The sequence below is a fragment of the Argiope bruennichi genome, chromosome 2 (genome assembly GCF_947563725.1).
Source record: "Argiope bruennichi chromosome 2, qqArgBrue1.1, whole genome shotgun sequence".
In the NCBI taxonomy this organism is placed as follows: Eukaryota; Metazoa; Arthropoda; class Arachnida; order Araneae; family Araneidae; genus Argiope; species Argiope bruennichi.
The window spans coordinates 55,720,298-55,739,488 of NC_079152.1; the positions used below are offsets into that span (position 1 = coordinate 55,720,298).

The following is a 19,191-nucleotide window of genomic DNA, read 5'->3' on the forward strand; positions in this document are numbered from 1 at the left end:
ACAACTAATCCCAGTAAATTAAGTTAGTAAATAAATTTTTCCAGATATCAAACAACCAACATGTCAATACACGAATCTTGTTTTGCCACCATTCATTTTAAAAACAACATTCCTGAATATCCAAACATTCAAAATAAATTAAATTAAATTAAATTAATTCAAAATAAATTTAATAAATTAAATTAAATTAATTCAAAATAAATTTAATAAATTAAATTAAATTAATTCAAAATAAATTTAATAACTTAAATTAAATTAATTCAAAATAAATTAAAACAAATTAAATTTAATTAATTCAAAATAAATTAAATTAAATTAAGACAAAATGAATTTAATTAACTGATTATAAATTTAACGATTTTTAATTATTATAAATTTTTGCAAGCATCACTAAATCAAAGAGGGAATAAAAAATGAGTTTAATTGTATTTGAACTCCTTGAATATTTTAGATAAATGTGCGTAGAATATGTTTAATATTTTCATGGGTGGGGGGTGGGGGGTTAAAGTTCTGAAGTCTTGCCATTTGTCCATTGAATGATTGATTAATTTGATTTGTCAGATTAACGTTCCCTTTCATAAATGTTAAAGAGTTTTCATTCTCAGAATGTTTAAAAATACAATAAATAGAGTATGTGAAAAAACATTAAATAGAAGTTTTGCATCGAAATATCGTGACCTTAAGTAAAACTCTAATCTCTGAATTAAACTTTATATATATATTTAAGTTCAAATATACAGGGTGTTTATAAAGTCCCGGACCCATTTTGATGTTTAATAACTCATAAAATAATAAAGATATAAACAAACTTATGGCATTTATTGATGGAATAACTCATATATTTTCCTTTTCCGGTTTGGATATTTTTACTTTTGTAAATATCGTCTGCGCGTGTGGTTAATTTCAGATAATTTCATTTTCCAGTCTAAATATCTGTACTTTTCTAAATATTGTCTGCTTATTAATTGCATTTTTCTCTCTTTTGTTTTTGGCAACTATTGCAATGTTATGTTTACTTTTGATGTGTTTGTTCTATGTAGTACTTTTGTATGTGATGTTTTATTCGAGCGGATATTAAGGAGAATGCATACACCACAAGAGAAAGCACAGATTTTATGGTGGTTCATAGAAATGAAATCGATAGTGCAAGCACAGAGAAATTTCAGAAGAATTTACCAAAAAGATCCTCCATCCAAAAACAGCATCTTGCGGTGGAAGAATAATTTTCTAGAAATTGGAAGTATCGAAGATAAGAAACGTTCCAGACGTCCTTGCACAAGTGATTTTGATGTTGAGCGTGTCAGAGAGACATTTTTACACAATCCTAGAATATCTGTGAGATCAGCGGCAACAGAATTGGATATGCCAATTTCGACGGAGTACAAGGTTATTAAGAAAAAATTAGGACTGCATGCATACTAAGTTCAAATTGTTCAAGTTTTGGAACCGAACGATAGGCCTAGGAGGATGGCCTTTGCAACAGATATGTTAAGAAGGATAGAAGATGCTGCTGATTTTCTGAAGAGCATAATGTTCTCCGATGAAGCATCCTTTCATGTTAATCGCCATAATGTGCACAAATGGCTCTGTGGATGCCGACATGCTTGTCGCTACCTGGCGTGAAATTGACTATCGACTTGATATTCTCCGTGCGACGAAGTAGGCACACGTGGAAGTTCATTGACAAGGGTCATGAAACTTTTTGAGTCGATTTAACCATTTAAGTTATTAATTTAAATCTATCTTTATTATTTTATGAGTTATTAAACATCAAAACGGGTCCAGGACTTTATAAACACCCTGTATTTGAATAAAAGTGTGTATTATATCGGGATATTTTTTTCCACCAGGAATGTATATTCATATGATTCATTATATATCATTGTGCGTGAATAAATGATTAAATAAAGGATATCGTGCTGAATTTAGATACACTTATTAACGAGCAACGATGGATGAATTTCTAGGATGAATACAGATTTATCTCAAACAACTTAAATATCCCGTCAGAGTAGCAATATTATGAATTATTTTTATCATATTTGATCAAATTGCAAAGCAGATATTTAAGGGTAGAACTCTAGAAGCAAGAAAGAAATCATTATTTTGCAAAAGTCCGTGTGGTTATCAAAATCTCAGACAATAAGATGTGAGGTAAAAATAAGAAATTATTAATCGTTTCAGATAGTCTCTTCACACAATAAATGCGTTAGGTTTTCTTTCTTTGTTATCACACTTAAATTGTGTTAAAATCACACTATATTTGCAATTAGCTTAAATAAATCTTTTAATAAATTTAAACATTGCTTGTAAGTAGCTTAAATTATGTTAAATTTTCACGATATTAAATGTCTTACCTTCAATGCAAAACAATAAAGTTTCTTTTTTATATAAAAAAGAAACTTTAATATAAAAGAAAGTAATATAAAAGAAAGTAATTATAAAAGAAAAATTAATGCTCTGTAGAATTAGAGCAAAAGAAAGCAGACTATAAGAATAATAAAAAATTTCAAAATATAATCCCTTCTACTGTTTTTGTTTATTTCTATATAAAAAAAATAATTACTATTATTTGTGATCAGAGCTGATTTTGCTATATGATTATGAATTTATTATTTTCTATTGGCATTGATACATATTTTAAAAGTAATTAAAATTAACTAATTTATTAATTTTTTTAAATTAACCTTTTCAATAATGATTTGTCACTATTATTTTGTTTTTGATTTTAGTGACTTTTAATCTTTAATTTTGGAACCTATTCCTTAAAATAGGATTATTTGGAGGTCATTTTAAAATTTTAATAAATATTTGTCTAACTATAACAGTTTAATTTTCGGGGTATTTTTTTTCGATTCAAATAGACTTATTTTTAATTCTAATCGATAATTTATGAACATCAATAATTGTGTTAGAAATTTTCATCAAGCAAAACAACAACACACATTTAAAGCGGTTATCTAATAATTATTTTGAAATTAACAAAATATTTTTGAACTCCACTAGAAACCTGAAACATTAGGAAAAAAATTCAACACGCATTTAGATAAAATACTTTGGAAGAAATATTCATTGGGAAAAAAACTTCCCAATGAACAAATGTGGTAAAAAAATGATAATAAACATTATTTATTCACCAAATTTTTACAATCTTTCAAATATATAAAATAATAAATATATGAAAAATAAATATATAAAATAATTTCAAATATATAAAATAATTTCAAATATATAAAATAATAAATATATAAAATATTTTTTTCAAATTTCTAAAATATTGAATAATTTGTTCTTTCGCCAATAAATCATATTGTTCGATCCAACCCTTTCTAGGAATTCATAAATTTATTCATATGTATACAAAACTATACTATTTACATCTGGAAGCTGCATTTATGCTAAGCATATATCCAAAATTTCTTGAATCTTACGACGTATTTATAAATTAATGTAGGAAAGTTGACTTCCTTGTTATAGCTATATGTTGTATGCTGATTCTTTCGTTCTTAACCATGTGTTAACCAGCCTGCTAATTCTTCCATTTGTTTGACTACTTCACTTCACCTCCCAAAAGTGTTCTTTGTATTCTAAACTCGCAAAAAAAAAAAAAAAAAAAAAAAAAAAACTTTTCAGAAGTAGCATATTTAAATCCTTTTAATATTATTCATTTATTCAGATACAGACAAGTTTTTGTAGGGAATAAAATGTATTTTATATGTAAAATAATATATAAAACTATATAAATATAGATAAAACTCATTTTAATCTTGCATTTCACATTAATTGGCAACGGTTATTATGATTCATAAGCGTTTACGAAATACCATAGTCAGTTACTGAAACAAAGAAGGTACAATAAATACTGATAATTTAATAGTATTCAAATATCGAAAAATAAGCATCCTGTATTAAATGTAGATGTCTCTTTTTTAAAAAACGTTAAAAAAATATTTTTGAAGAAATCTAACTGGACTTGCTTGCATATTCTCCAATGAAAGACCTTGGGCAAGGCCACCAATAACTTGAATGGTATTTTTGAACGATAGTTATGAAATATAGATATTTTTACTTGAATCTTGCCTTTTTACAGAATCTATCAAGAGAATATGTTTCTTGGTGAACATGTATTGACGCCAATATCTGACACAAAACTACAATTGTGGTCACATGGTAACATACTAAATTTCATTGTTCTAAATCATTGTGTTTATGAACTACTGTATTTGCATGCAGGCGAAAGTCAGACTGTCATGGATTGATGACAATCTGACTTCTGAAGATTTACTTTAATATTTGATAGCTACCTATATTCTATATTCTAAACCTGCGTATTAAATTCCATCTACTGAATTCCTTACATTTTGTAGTTATAGAGTTCATTTTCACTAAAACATCCAATTCATACGGGTAGACATCCTTTGAATGGGTTTCGTTTAAAATTTGAAAGAAATCTTCGAATTTAATCGTAATTCCGTATACCAAATTCCAGCCGTCTAGCTCAAGGCGTTTTTTGAACTATTATGTTCACAGACAGACAGGGAGACATAGTGTCAAAAATATCTTTTTTTAAACTCAGGCAGATATGAAAAGAACGAACTCGTCAAAAAAAGACTCGCCAAATTCAAATTTTTACACCAATGAGATACTTCCTCGATATTACGTATACGACAAAGTAAAAATTCAATCCAGAAATTTCTATTGCAATGCTACATGTTTCTGAGTCAGAATTCCCCCATAATAATAGTAGGTGTCATGAAGAAGACAAGGATGAAAGCAGAATATCGTTAATATTTTACAAATTTTTGATATACTGATCTGTCATAGAAAATGCTATGAATAACAATCGAACTGCTGCAGCGGCAGTACTTAAACTGCAATCAAATCTTGCTAAGTCCCATTCCATTATGAATATTCGTTCTTCAACTAATACCAATCATAAAATAATATTGAAATCTCTAGAGACAGATTCTGAGTAGCTGTGGTAAGAATAAAAAATATTTCCACGTTTCGATTCAGCAGTAAATCACGTGACAGTTTAACTCCCAGCGTCCCTTAAAACACTCATAAAAGAGGCTTAGGGGTGAAAAAAGAAATTTCGCCCCAGATAATTTCCATAAAACAACAGAGACATAATTTATATCCCTTAGCCTGGTCATAACCCATGATTTATAAAAATGAGATGTTCGATATACACCATAATAAAGCGGTACTGATAGAAACTCTCTTTCTGCTATCTGCGAAGAGGAAACGCACAAATCAAAAAGGATATCAAAGATTTTCTACTCTAATGTATTTTTTCGTTCCACCTTTTTTTTTTTTTTTTTTCAATGTGTTCTGACAGAAAATGAATATTTGAATAGAATATTGATTGTAATGCCAGTCCTAGGGTTAGAATAAGTGGGATTTGAGAAAAACTCAATAGAATCTATTGAAAAACGGTTTGTAAGCTTCGCATTGTTTGAGTTCCACGTACTGGAAATGGAATTGGTCTTACGCATCGGCATTACCTGAATTCAATTTAGTGAGCAGCTTTTTTTTTTCTGTGTTGGGTGGGAAAGCAGGGCTGAGTTGTTTATTTGCTAGCCCTTAAGGATGAGATTGCAATACATAATCCGTGCACTCTGATTAAACATGAGATATTTTTAAAGCAGTTAAATTTTACATACTTCTTAAAATCATTCTAGAACTTTTTGTTCGTGAACTTATTTTCAAAACTTCAACAAAGTTTAATGAAAAATAAAAAGGGAAAACAGCATACTCCATGTCATGTGTATTTAATACTACACGTTAAATATGTAGTTGAAGAATATGTTTCATATGAGTTTAGTTGCATTATTTTATTTAAATATATTTAATTTTCTCTTTTTTTATTTTTTAACTGAAGACAAATAGATAGGGGTAGCAATTCTGGTATTTTTGAAATTCAAAAATGAGATATCTGTTGAAGCGTTTTAATAAAAATATAGAAACATTCCAAGGTTTGATTTAATGGTACATGAAAATAAATATAAATAAACGATTAGAAAATAATTTATAACGTTTTATATTATATGAGAATTATCTATATTATATAACTTTTTTATACTATACAAAAACATTTCTTAAAGATTAAACACAACGCTTCTCGAATTCAAGTTCTGCAGATTCATTTTATTTCTGTTTTTAAAAAGATTCTTTTTTCTCATTTTATATGATTTTAACTAATATTACGTGTTCCATTCTCATCTTTTATTAACAATAACGTTTTAAATATTATCTTGGGAAGTTTTAGAGCAAAATGTTTGACCAAGAAAAATAGAGGGCATAAGTAAATAAAATAATTAAATAATATTCTCTAACTCTTTTTTTTTTTTGCTTCAAAATGAAAAATCATTGAAATTTTGTAGAACTTATTTACGGTCAATTAATTAAGTTAACAGGTATCTGTTTAAAAAATACGCTTTCTTCCCAAACACAAAGCTGTCCGAAAATCTCTAAGTTCTTTTTTGCTCTATTGAAAAAAAAATCTTAATTTTCTTTTCCCAGAGAAATAATCGAATCGGTAAAAATTGTTTCCACGATTTTTCTTTTTTATTGTAAGGATGATATTTACAAGTTTTTAGATGAATTCCGATTAATAATTTAAAAAAAAAGAAATATTTTGGAATAAAATACTATTGTAATAAATAGTTCATTATTTGAAATAAGAAATATCGTTTGCCACTTTCAAATTTATTCTTCTTTCAAAATGTTCTGTGTGGATTGAAGGATATGATTTTTTGACTATCTGATGGAAAATGCAAATTAAACAATCGGAAAGAGAAAACCGGCAATCATTACTTTTACATAAAAAAAGACTCCAAACGAATGCCTGAAATAACATTTACCGTTTCAAGGATTTCTAAAAGGGAAATCACTGGTAACAAGGAAAATTCCGCCAGGCATAAAAGCCTGTTGTAAAATATTTAAATATATATATAACGGCAATAAATAAAATTATAAATTGTAACAGTTGCATTACACTACCTTCTCTTTTGGATAATGGGTGGCGTTGCCTGATTATGTACAAATCCCATAGTACATTGTGATTATTTTTAAGGAGATGAGATGCTATTCTGTTAAGATGTGAGCGAGTTAATATCTTGTCTTATCTTTCGTGCTTGTGCTTGCTTTGTGTAAAATGTGATCTTTAAAGAAATGTTCTCAAAAATATACGTCTTATTGCTTCATTTGCAAGGATAATTATGATCTTCATTTCAACAAAAAAGCAAAATTTACAACTTTAAAAAAATCTGTAAAATATGATATTAAACAGTTTTTACCGAAGCATAAGGCTAAACGCAGAGAAGTTTTTAGAAACATTCATGATAACTATTTAACAGCAGGTAAATGAAAATGCATTGCTTTTATTGAGAAAGTATAGGTTTAATTAAGTAATTGCAAAAAAAAAATAGTTTATATTCTTTTAAAAACAGAGAAAAAAATGTACAAATGTAGTTACGTCATTGCAAAGCAGGTTTCAATAAGGGACTTATTTGTCCAATTGTTCTCATACAATGGGAAATTAAAATAAGAAGAGTAGGAAAAGAATGTTAAAATTATTTCAATAAAATAGAAAGAGAAAATTTTACAAGCAATATTTTCAGAAGAAATTTTATTTATCTATCCCATTGAGTCTCAAAGAATGAAATTTCATCATGACAAAGCTGCAAGTCATATTTTGTAATATACCATTGCATTCATTGATAAAATGAATATTGACACAGGTATTGAAAATATACCTTTTTGACACATTCTTGCGTATCCCCTGACATTTCACCTACCGACTGTTATGCTTTGTTCGAGTGAATAGAGCTCTTTCTAAGTGCAAACCTACCACGGTTGGTTCTTGAAAGTTGAAGAAGAAGGGAAATCATTATGTCTGAAATTATGAGTACGTGATTAACCCCATAACAACGATTAATCTCTAAAAAAGATCGCCAAAGATATCATGTTAGTCTATTGGCTATTCTTGCCATTGATATTTGGTTAAGCCTAAAATTCGCCATTGGCATGCAATTAATACACAAGTACCTAAATATACATTTTTTAAAAGAGTCTGCTATATTCCCTTTCATACTAATTAATAGCTATTAAATTGAAAATATTCGAAGGCGCAACATATAAAATCTCAATTCAAATATTATTTAAGATGGTCAGACGATTTTCTCCTCCAATATAATTGAAAAATCAAAAGAAAAAATTTTTATTGAACGAAGAATAATTTCATAGATATACAATTAAAATTCGGAAATAAACTTTGAATTCTTACAAACTGTTTCAAACCATTTGCCTTTGCTTGAAAACTTCACGACTTCTGAATAATAACAATAATTTCTAACAAGTCTACATTTGTATATTATTTATATAATATTTGTTACCTTAATATCGTTAATTATTTTGCTATAAATATTGAATTGTGTGACAGCAATGAAACCCTTATCTATTGTTGTTTCTAAATGTAGTATTTCATTGTTTTTGTCTAAAAATTGAAAGGAATTTCAAAACTACAGCTTAAATGATAAGAAATTTATCTTTGCATTACAGCTTTAAGAGAGGAATTTTTCAGTGATATGCAACTTTCTGTGTTCATATCTTTTACACTATCAAATGCCTATTTATTTTAGCAACTCCAATTAAGATAATTATTCTGGCATTTATGAGATTTAATGTCTTTGCATGTATGAAAATATCAAGCATTTCTTTTATTAATTTGACGTACAAGAAAAAATTGATGTGAAACATGGTATTTTAGATCTGTCATTTTCAATTGAATTGTTTAAAAATATGCTTAACTCTGAATAAGTTTTCTATTCATTTAGCATTACCCACGTTTACTAAATCCTTCATTTCGCTTAATCTTAAAAGTTCTTGCTAAATCATTTCCAATTACTTTGCTCAAATTCTAAAATGTTACGCAATTTTCAAGCAACAAAAATCAAAACTTAAAAGTTTCATTAACGCATATTAGTTTCAAATGCCATATGTTACCGAGACGAAAAATATTTCCAAAATTAATATTTAGGTTGAGAATACGAAACGTTGCATAAGTTAAGCGAAGTTTGAATAATTTATGCTGAACTAGTTGTCTCGTATATTTAAAGAGGATTATTTTCCAAACTTTCAGACAAGACGGCGAAAATTTTTAAAGTGATAAAAACGGCGTTAATTAGGGTGACATAAAAGCAATATACACACAAAAAACCCGTTAAAACAACACTTTTCAAAAATAATGCGAAATTTCCAATATTTTTTATTCTAGAAGGAAAAGATGTGGTCTCGTACATTTCTAATATGGCATGAAAATAACAAGCATTTGTTTTTGCTTGTTTATATTACTATCCTTATTAGTATTTTTTGCTTTATCATTGTTCATAAATGCAGTTAATTACAATCCCCAAATGCAATTTTTATATTTTCTTAAATAGTGCAGATATTATATTAATATAAACAGATTCATTATTAAAAATGATTTTTAATAATGAATCTGCATGTATCTATAAAATATCTGAATGTATCTGAATATATCTATCTATAATATATCCATATATCTGAGTATATATATAATTTTTTAAATTATATATACATTCTTATAAAACAGAAAGGTGTTTCAAAACAAATCTTAGGATTTTAAAAAATATTTTATTTAAAAATTTGAAAGCATACTTTTATTAAATAATGTACTTCAAAATAAGCAGCAACTTATTTTTACCTTAATTTATTCTATTTTTAATTGTATTAATATTTATATCAGTATATTATAAAATAAATCTAGAAATCAATTTTTCCTTTGTTTCTTTATCATCTCCATTGATATTAAATCCAAATTGATTAATGGATTTACTGATTAATAAACTGAGTTATAAAAGATTTTGTTTTCCTCGAGAATGCATGGCTGAATACACAATTCTTCAAAACTCTAATGCATCAAAATAGGAAAGATTGATTTAAAAGTGTTATCTTTAGAAACATGAAACAACTCAAGTTAAATAAAAAATATTTAGATAAGACAATGAATAAATATTACTCAACTCAGAAATTTTTATTAATATTATAATTTTGTTACAAAATAAAATAAAATTACGCTGCTTAAAGAGTGATCATCAAATAATTATATGGGCTCAACTTAATAAAAGCTGATGATGTTTGGAAATACTTTATGAAATTTTGCGACATTCAAGGCACATGTCGGAAATATGTTAAGCTTAAGGAAAATATATATTAAGCCTAACATATTATATATACATGAAATTAAGAAGCATAAATGTTTTATTTTATTCTGGCTTTAACATTGACATCTTATTATATGATGAATTTATTTGTACAAGCGATACGCTTCTTTATTTTGTTCAATCGGCTTTTAAAGTTATATTCCTTTTATCAAATAAAAAAATGTGCTTTTTGAAAAACAACAACTTTTCCCGAATTTTCACATCATCCTGTTTTTGACAGGGAGACAGAGGTTGCACAATTTGGCAATATTTAAAGTTTCTTGCCAGGAGCTACATGAAACTTTCTCTTAAAATGTAAATTTGAAAAGTTGGATATTTTCTTCTATAAAACTCGAAAATATTCTTCGCATTTATTTGAAAAGGAATTTAACAGCATCATTCAGATCCATAAGTTAAATCTAGAAACAGACAAATAACAAGGAAACTGGCAATTTATTTTCCAATTGCTTTGATTGAAAAAATGAAATAGTGTAACTAACTCATACTAACATATAATTAATTCAATATCGTTATTTCTATTATATCTGCAATTGAGAAAGACAGCTTTTTAAATGCAATAACAATTTCTCTGAAGTTTTAACGTAACAGAAATGAAATATCTATCTAGTTCTGAATTATAATTTAAAGAATTCACTGATTAATCAATACCAGCTACCTTTGAAGACTAGTTTGTTTTCTCAGATTATTGACTTCTCAGACTGTTAAAGGATTAATACGAATTCCATTTAAAGAACGAATTTTACTTTTTTATTCGATGCGACTCGAAAACATGAGTTCGATTGAATCATTTTGCTGCAAATTAAAATGTATAACGAAATAAAAACGAAAACGAAAGTGCTATTACTGAAGAGGTTAATGATATGTAACAATATACGATTGAATGATTTGATGGATGAATTAGAATTCCATTGTAACATTCAAAAACATTTCTCTAAATAATATATCAAATTGAATTTAGAAATAAAAAATTGTATGTAAATAAAATTATTATGATGAAAATGGTAATTTTATGGATCTTCGTTAATACAAATGCTATTTTTTGTAAGATAATTATTTTGGAACATGAACATCATTTTCTTTTGAAGATATCAATTTCACAACGATATGGCAACAAATAATTCTGTTTTTGCTCTCCATTAAATTTTGCTTGAAGCCTATTTCTTGATTTCTTTGATATCTTCTTTCCTCTGACTGAATGAACTTTTTGGCAACACGGTGAACCATCTTTATAAAAATTCTAATAAAATTTTCCTGCTCCACTAATTTGCTAAATGAAGCGTCGCATTCAGCGAAGCTGTAAAAACATTCCATAAAGCAATCTAAATCGTCAAATAACTCGCCAAGGATTACTTGATAGATTCAGTAAAAATGATATATTCATTTCAAAGACTTATATTTCATAACTATATAAGTAACTCTATAACATGCCCAATGCCATGCAGGTCGTTCTTTGGTAAAACAAATTTATTAGATAGTATGCGAGAAAGTTTTAGGGAGACCAAACTCTTGGTGATTTTTCAAACCTGCAAATGCGGACTTAATTTATACTTAATCACTATGATTCTAAGAGCAAATAAACTATGAATAAGCTATAGAAGACAGTTGAATCGCCTAAGATAATTTAGCGAAGAAGAATTCACAATTTTTTAGATTCCTAAAAATTGAAAATAAATTTTAATAAATAAATAAATTTAATAAATAAAAATAAAATAAATAATAATTACATAAAAATAAAATAAATTTAATAATTAAACTAAATTAATAAATTTAATTGAAATCAATTTTAAATTTCCTGGTGCACACCTGATGCCTTTTATTATTCAATGGGTTCTTTTTCAATTTTTTTTAATATTTTATGTTATTATTTTATAGTTAATTTTGTGCTTAAGAAAACTCTAAATTCTTAGAGCTCCCTTTGACTCTCTAAATCTCTGTTTTTTTTAAAGATTTTTGCAGAAAAAATCTTAAAATTCAAGAAAATTACTATTTTAATTATATTCCTGTACTATCTTTCCTTATTTTTAAGGAAATTTTTTTAATTTAAATTAATGAATACAGTTATCCTGAAATTCAAACTCTATTCATATATCAGAAGTTGCAATCATGTGCTTTTTCTGATGTTAAAATTAAGACAAAGTAATAGCCTTCTTTAGACATCAACTCTGAATTAAGATTTCCCTTTTTGCTTTTATTTTGTAGTATATGGGTTTTTAATTTATACGCCGAGTATTTTTTTTTTTTGACTGATTCAATTAAATTCAAGTTTGTTTATCTAAGTCAAATAAGGAAATGAAACTAAAAAAGTTGCATTCCCTATTAATAGTTTAATAGCCTGAATGACCGGGATAGCCTTGTTGGTAGGGCATTGGACTCTCATCCCTTAAGTTGTGAGTTTGAACCCAGCTGGTCGAAGACTCTTAGTGTGTGTGGTGGCTTGCGCACGTATAAATCTGTCGGGGTCATAATGTCTTCCATGCCGAGAGTAATACCACTAGGCGTACTGGTTCAGAGGTGATCGTTCTCTGCTTCAGGTCTAAATTGCGATTTGTGGGTGAGTGAATAAAATGCATGAATGAAGTCCTCCCCGTAAAAAGGGATGTGATGCGTGAATAGCTAAGTCGTACTCTTGGCCCTAGTTGGCGCTACTGTAAAAACAAGAGACGCTGCCTCGGCTTAAATCGCTGATAGATAACTATCAGCGGACTTGTAAAGTGCCATAAGTCACAACAACACAACATCAGCCTAAAAAGTCAATAATTTTGACGAACTAGTTGATCGCCAACGACGGCTAGTGTATTCCAAAGATCGCTAAAAACACTGTACGGGACAAACAGTTAGGCTTAAAAATGCCGAATTTGAATCATGATTACTCTTTTGAAATAAATACTCGTTAAGGAAATGCTTTCAAAAATTTTATTATACGTTTTATTAATTAAAAATTTATCGAAGTTGCATTTTCCTTTGGGGCATATGGTTTTGCAATCACAAGAACGATTTATATAGCTCTAAAATTCGAATAACTAACTTTTTATTGTACTAATTTTGTTTCTATGCTGTTTTTCTTTTGCAGTTTTAGCAAATTTTTCAAAATTAATTTCTAACAATGCTTATATAATCGCAACAACAACAAAAATCCAGATTGTTAATAATAGCTTTCCTGCACTAAGTAAATATAAAGTATTAGCTTTTTCCGTGTATTTCGACCTATTCCTTTAATATATATCAAAACAATTAATTTTTTTTTATTTACATAATAATATCAAGAATAATATCTGGAATTTTTTCTATAAATTTCATGATTAAAAATGTTCTTGTATAGACAAAAATTACTCATGCATTCAGACGATATGAAATAGGCTTTGATGCTATGATATTTTAGATAAGATATTTAGATATTTCTCAGATTTAAAAATTAACCGAAATTTTAGTAATTATACCATACTTTAAAATAATGTATCCAATATATCTTCAGCACTCCCATTTGTACAAAAACAGTGACTAAAATAGTTAAAAAATACTGCATTAAAATATACTTAATAAAAACGGCGAGGGTATTAAAAAAAATGTATAAATAAATCATGAAGGTATAAGAAAAGCATTTGTAAACGATGCTTCGTTTGTGGAACACCATGAGACCATACTTTTTTTTCTGTTATTCTTTATCGTCGAATAATGTAGACAGAAAAAGAGTCATAAATTGATAAATTAAACTAAAGAAACTGTGGCAATACTGAATCAATGATTGTAGAAATTTGTGTCATTTGCTAAAATACCTCGGGATTTATTAGTATAAAAATTTCAAACCATTGAAAATACCCGATTTCATTTTAATTAAGAATTAAAACTTCTTTATAATGGCATTTAACAACAAAAATCATTTGTATTTTTTTAAATTAATTTATGGTTTTAGTTTACAACCATACAAATAATTTTATACAAATTTGTTATAATTTTTATGGTGTCCAATTATTTAAATATTTCAATGTATCTATATTTAACTTTTTCTGTTTTTTTTCCCCAAATTTCGTTCTATTTCATTGAAAATGAAAATTACAAATATTAAGAATAAATTCGTATTCTTATACCGATATCTTTTATTGCTTAAGCTTTCCTTTTCTTAGAAAAACATCAAAGAATGTTATTTACATTTCCTACAAATTTCTTTAAATAGCAGCCATTTACAATCAAAAACTTCCTTACGTTTGTTCTTTGTTTCGCACTCGACAATAAAACAACCGCCAAACAGTTGCCAAAATAACAAGATCAAAGCCTTCCCTAAACAGATTTATAAATATTTAATAAGAGAAAGCCATTTGTTACCCTCTATGTCCATGAATAAACTAGCAGCGAATCAAGCAGCATTAAGAAAATCACTTTGGGTTCCAGGTCTCGTGACAGAGTTCTAATTAATTTCGGCGCCAAACCGAGGCTCAGGAATACGTGTTATAAACACCGAAAAATGTCGAAATAAAACAAGCTCCGGAAAGTTTGTATATATGATTACTGGCGATGAAAATATGTCGTTCCGAAAGTGATAAATAATTTAAGATTTATTTCTTTGTTTTCGGTCGACAATTTTTAAGCTGCGGATGGCAACCTCAGAAAGAGTCACGCTACAGCGCCCTCTCTGGGGAACCAAATAAACGGCTTTCTGCACGAAGTTGCCTTTTTCTTTCCTGTCTAGTGATCAATTTCGGGCAGGCTGAGCACAGAAAACGTGAAATAGATTATTTTTTTTGTTTACCTTTTGCATGCATTTAGGAATAAAAAAACTCTGTTTCTACAAAGCAGTTTTCCTGCTCTTTTATAATTCCTTAGAATTTTTAGTTTAGTAACAATTCCTTGGAATTTTTCATCCAATAGTTTTAATTAAGTCTATACAAACATTATTATATCTCCAGGTCCCAAAGAAGGAACTTTTGAAAATTTAAAAGTATCTCTTCATTTTTTTAACCTGTTAATGAAAACCAGCACATATAAAATATAGTAGAATAAACCAGTGAAACCAGTGACTTTGTTGCAAAATAAATTATAAATATTTCATTTAAAAGTAACTCTCGAGTCGTATAGTAATTATAAATATTATTTTGTAAATAGTAATTAATTCAGATTGGAAACAGTGATATATTATTGAATTTTTGAGTTTGTTGTTTCTAAAGATACTAAAGTTTCAATAAAAATAAGTTGACATTAATTTGGTAATATTATTTATAATTAAGTAAATAGTAACTTGTCTGCATTCTATTTTTGTTGACAAACGAACTTCAAACAAGATGAAAAGCTTTAGCCAATCCAAAATATGTAATGTTTGTTAATTTACGAGTAAATATGTAGTATGTTAAGTTACGTTAAAATATGTTATACGTTAATGTTAATAAAATATGTAAATATGTAATAATGTTGATAAAATATGTAATATGTTAATGTTTGTTATATTACGAGTAAATATGTAATATGTTAATTTACGAACAATCGAACCCGTTTGTAATTTACATAAACAAGTCAAGTAGATACGGTAATGGTATTTTTTGACTCACTATCACTTATATTTTATTAATAAAACAGTATTTACATATAATAAAAAAGAGTTCAGTAAAGGTGAAATGGCGTAAATATGGGATGACACAATTATTGCAGAGTATGCGAGAAAATTTCGGGGAGACCATTCTTGCTATTTTATTTATATTTCATTCTACTTCACCCCTTTGAAAATCCTATAAATGATGCTTAAATACGCATCAGAGAAAAGAAGCTTCGTTTGGAAAATTAAACTGATTTTTCAAGCTAAAATAAGAAAATATTCATTCTCTAAATATAAAAAAATAAAATGCTAACTTAAGAAACGGGTAGTTTGATATCTGTTTTGAACCATTAATGAGGAATATCAAATCTTTTTTGAGTTATACAAAAAAATTTGAAGAGTTTCATTAAAACTTTTTATAAACTTCCAATTAAATAAACTTTTCACAAAAAATCATTGGATTGCAACGATAAAATTTTGAGAATTGAGATCCTTAATTCTAAGAAATAGAAAAATCACTGAAACAAATATTCGTGAGTTTGGAATTTCAATATTTTCCATAAAATTCAGCAAGCCATTCAACTTCTTCTACTTAGACCTTTTGATCTAATTCATGTGATACTGTAGTCGCATGAAAAGTATAACTGTACCCGTAATATAGCATTTAATCCTTCATCTTTCATCCTTCACACATTTCATCTTTCAAAATGCTCAAATATTTCCTTCATTAAATCTAAACTGTACATTTGAGAATGTGAAATGAAAAAGCTCAATTGATCAGTGAATCATATATCAATAGTTTAAAAACTGTTAAAATGAAAATTAAGATTGAGATTCATAGTTTTAGCTAAATATTTATTATAATTCGTACAATTTGAATGAGTTAAATAGAATCAGTTAGTGACAATATCACAAGTGTATTTGTATTGCTCAAATAGACAAACGTAATTAACAATCCACTGTATCTCAGTATTCGTAATCATGTCCCAGCTATCCTTGACTGATCCCTAAGGGTCATCATTGATCATTGCACAGCTTTCTGTCGGAGTTTGGAAGTGGAAATAATTTAAACTTACTCCTTAAAGAAGCGAGAACCCACCACCATTTGGAAAGTTCTTATCACTTTATATGGTATAATACTTATAAAGTGGAATAATACTTACTTCTTATCATTTTATGTGGTACAATACTTATAAAGTGGTATAATACTTACTTCTTATCATTAGGTGGTACAATGCATTATAAAGAATAATAAATAAAAAAAACTTTGAAGAATTATTGGTCCTTTGGAATTGCCATTCAAGAAGATACTGCCGTCTTTGCCACCAGGTCTATTATATATGAAAGACAAAAATGTCCCATCTCAGTTCCCCAGTCTTCTAAAATATTAGAGTGCAGCATGCAGTCTTGAATTATCGTAATGAAACTGCATAACATGTTGTCTCTCTTTGTTCTTAAATGTACTATAATTTATCACAGGACAGATAATACTGCTCTAATGTACAGATAATACTACTATAATCTGCTGTGATTCTTTGTTCGTAATAGTGCAATAACTTATCCAAGAATAGATAATACTGCTCTAATATATAGATACTACTATGTATGAGGAAGCCTATGGAAATTCTATACCCGTTCTTCTAAATGAATGGCAATTTGTTGTGTAATCTGGTAAATCGCAGTTTCCTTCGATGCAGAGACTGAGAATGAGACCATTCGAGAATTTCCCAGGGGAATCGAAGAATGCCTGTGTCTAAATAGGATGTCAGAGCAACGCCAATGCATTCAACTACAAGATTTTATTTCTCTAATGCTTAATATTATCGAATTATAGCATGATTATCGCATTCTTTGGAATACCTGTATAATTATTACTTCAATGGGAAAATCACAATCATCATATCACAAAATGAAACTGCTTGCATTAGTTGTTAGAAGGAATGCAAATTATCTTTGTCATTGAATGGGGAAGGCTTCATTGAGAGCTTGCAGCATGGGAAAATCACAAACATTATATCACAGAATGAAACTGCTTGCATTAGTTGTTAGAAGGAATGCAAATTATCTTTGTCATTGAATGGGGAAGGCTTCATTGAGAGCTTGCAGCATGGGGAAATCACAAACATTATATCACAGAATGAAACTGCTTGCATTAGTTGTTAGAAGGAATGCAAATTATCTTTGTCATTGAAGCGTGAAACCATTGCACATAAAGTCAGAGCAAATTTAAGATAAATAGATATCAAAACATTTTTAAAGGATTCTTGTAAATTGACTTCACAAATTATATTCATTCCATTAACGAATAAGAAAATATTTAAAAATCACAGTGGACATTGTCAATAAATTAAAATGCGAAAGTTAAGTTTTAGTAAGAGGAGTAAAGGTTTGAAGTGTTCATACAAGTACTCAAAATGAATTTATTTGAATAAAATCCTTATCATAATAATGCAAAGTGATTATAAAATCTTTCTCCGGTTTTAAAAGAAATGTTACAAAATAATCATGGGATATAATACAGTAAAATTTTTGCTGTAGATTAATAATGTTTCTAAATTTTTTAGTTCAACAAGGGAAGCAATTAATGCAGAAATGCTGATTTTAATTCAAAATGGTGTCAACGATAGAAAAAAAATCAATGTATTCTTCTGTTCCATAAATTCAACTTGGCGCATAATGAAGGTATTGATACGTTCAAAGTTAAGATCATAGATGCTATGCCTTGAATAATTCCCGAAATGCTGGACAATACTTGGCGGAAGCTGACTTGATTTTCTTCGAGTTATCGAGGGTACTCTGAAATTTATTGACATAAATGGTTTTATATAAAACAGCTTCATAAAGGCTTCTAGACAACCATATGACAAATTATAATAATTTCTATGATAGTTTTGAAATCAGGAAAAAACTTCCTGGCATTTATTGAACGATTAAGATTAATCTTCATCTTGATATTCGTTGTGGTACCATTCTTTGAGGACCGTTTTCTTATTTTTTTTAAGTTTGTTTTGCTTTGGTGTCTTGATTGCATACCAAGTAAACTTAAAAACATTTTGTATATTTTGTGCTTTTAAGCATTTTTATTATATTTATTTGTTTATTTATTTTACATTTTGGCTTTGATCCTCAGGGGGGGGGGACCTCGTAGTTGAGAATGAAAAGCTTCCAGTATGGTAGTTGGTTCTTGCCACCCTTGAAGGATGGGGGTGCTACTTCCCATCGATGACGAGACATACTTCCTTAGGGAAGGATTGAACCTTGGCCGGTAATGGCCCTTAAGACTCAACCATATTTCCTGCCAGAGTTGCTGTCGCAGTGGTCCGATCATTCAGTTTATCCGCGTGCCTTCGGACTGTCCAGAGTAGTCAGTCTATGATTACTTTTTGGCTTTTACGATTTCTACTTTAGTGTTAATTTACT

At 28.2% G+C, this 19,191-nt stretch overlaps 1 protein-coding gene across 5 annotated transcripts in view; it reads left to right on the plus strand.

Moving 5' to 3' along the window:
- LOC129961870 (tyrosine-protein phosphatase 69D-like) overlaps window positions 1-19,191 on the plus strand; it is a 666,258-nt gene that overhangs the window by 400,362 nt on the left and 246,705 nt on the right. The gene's annotated exons all lie outside the window — the stretch shown is intronic.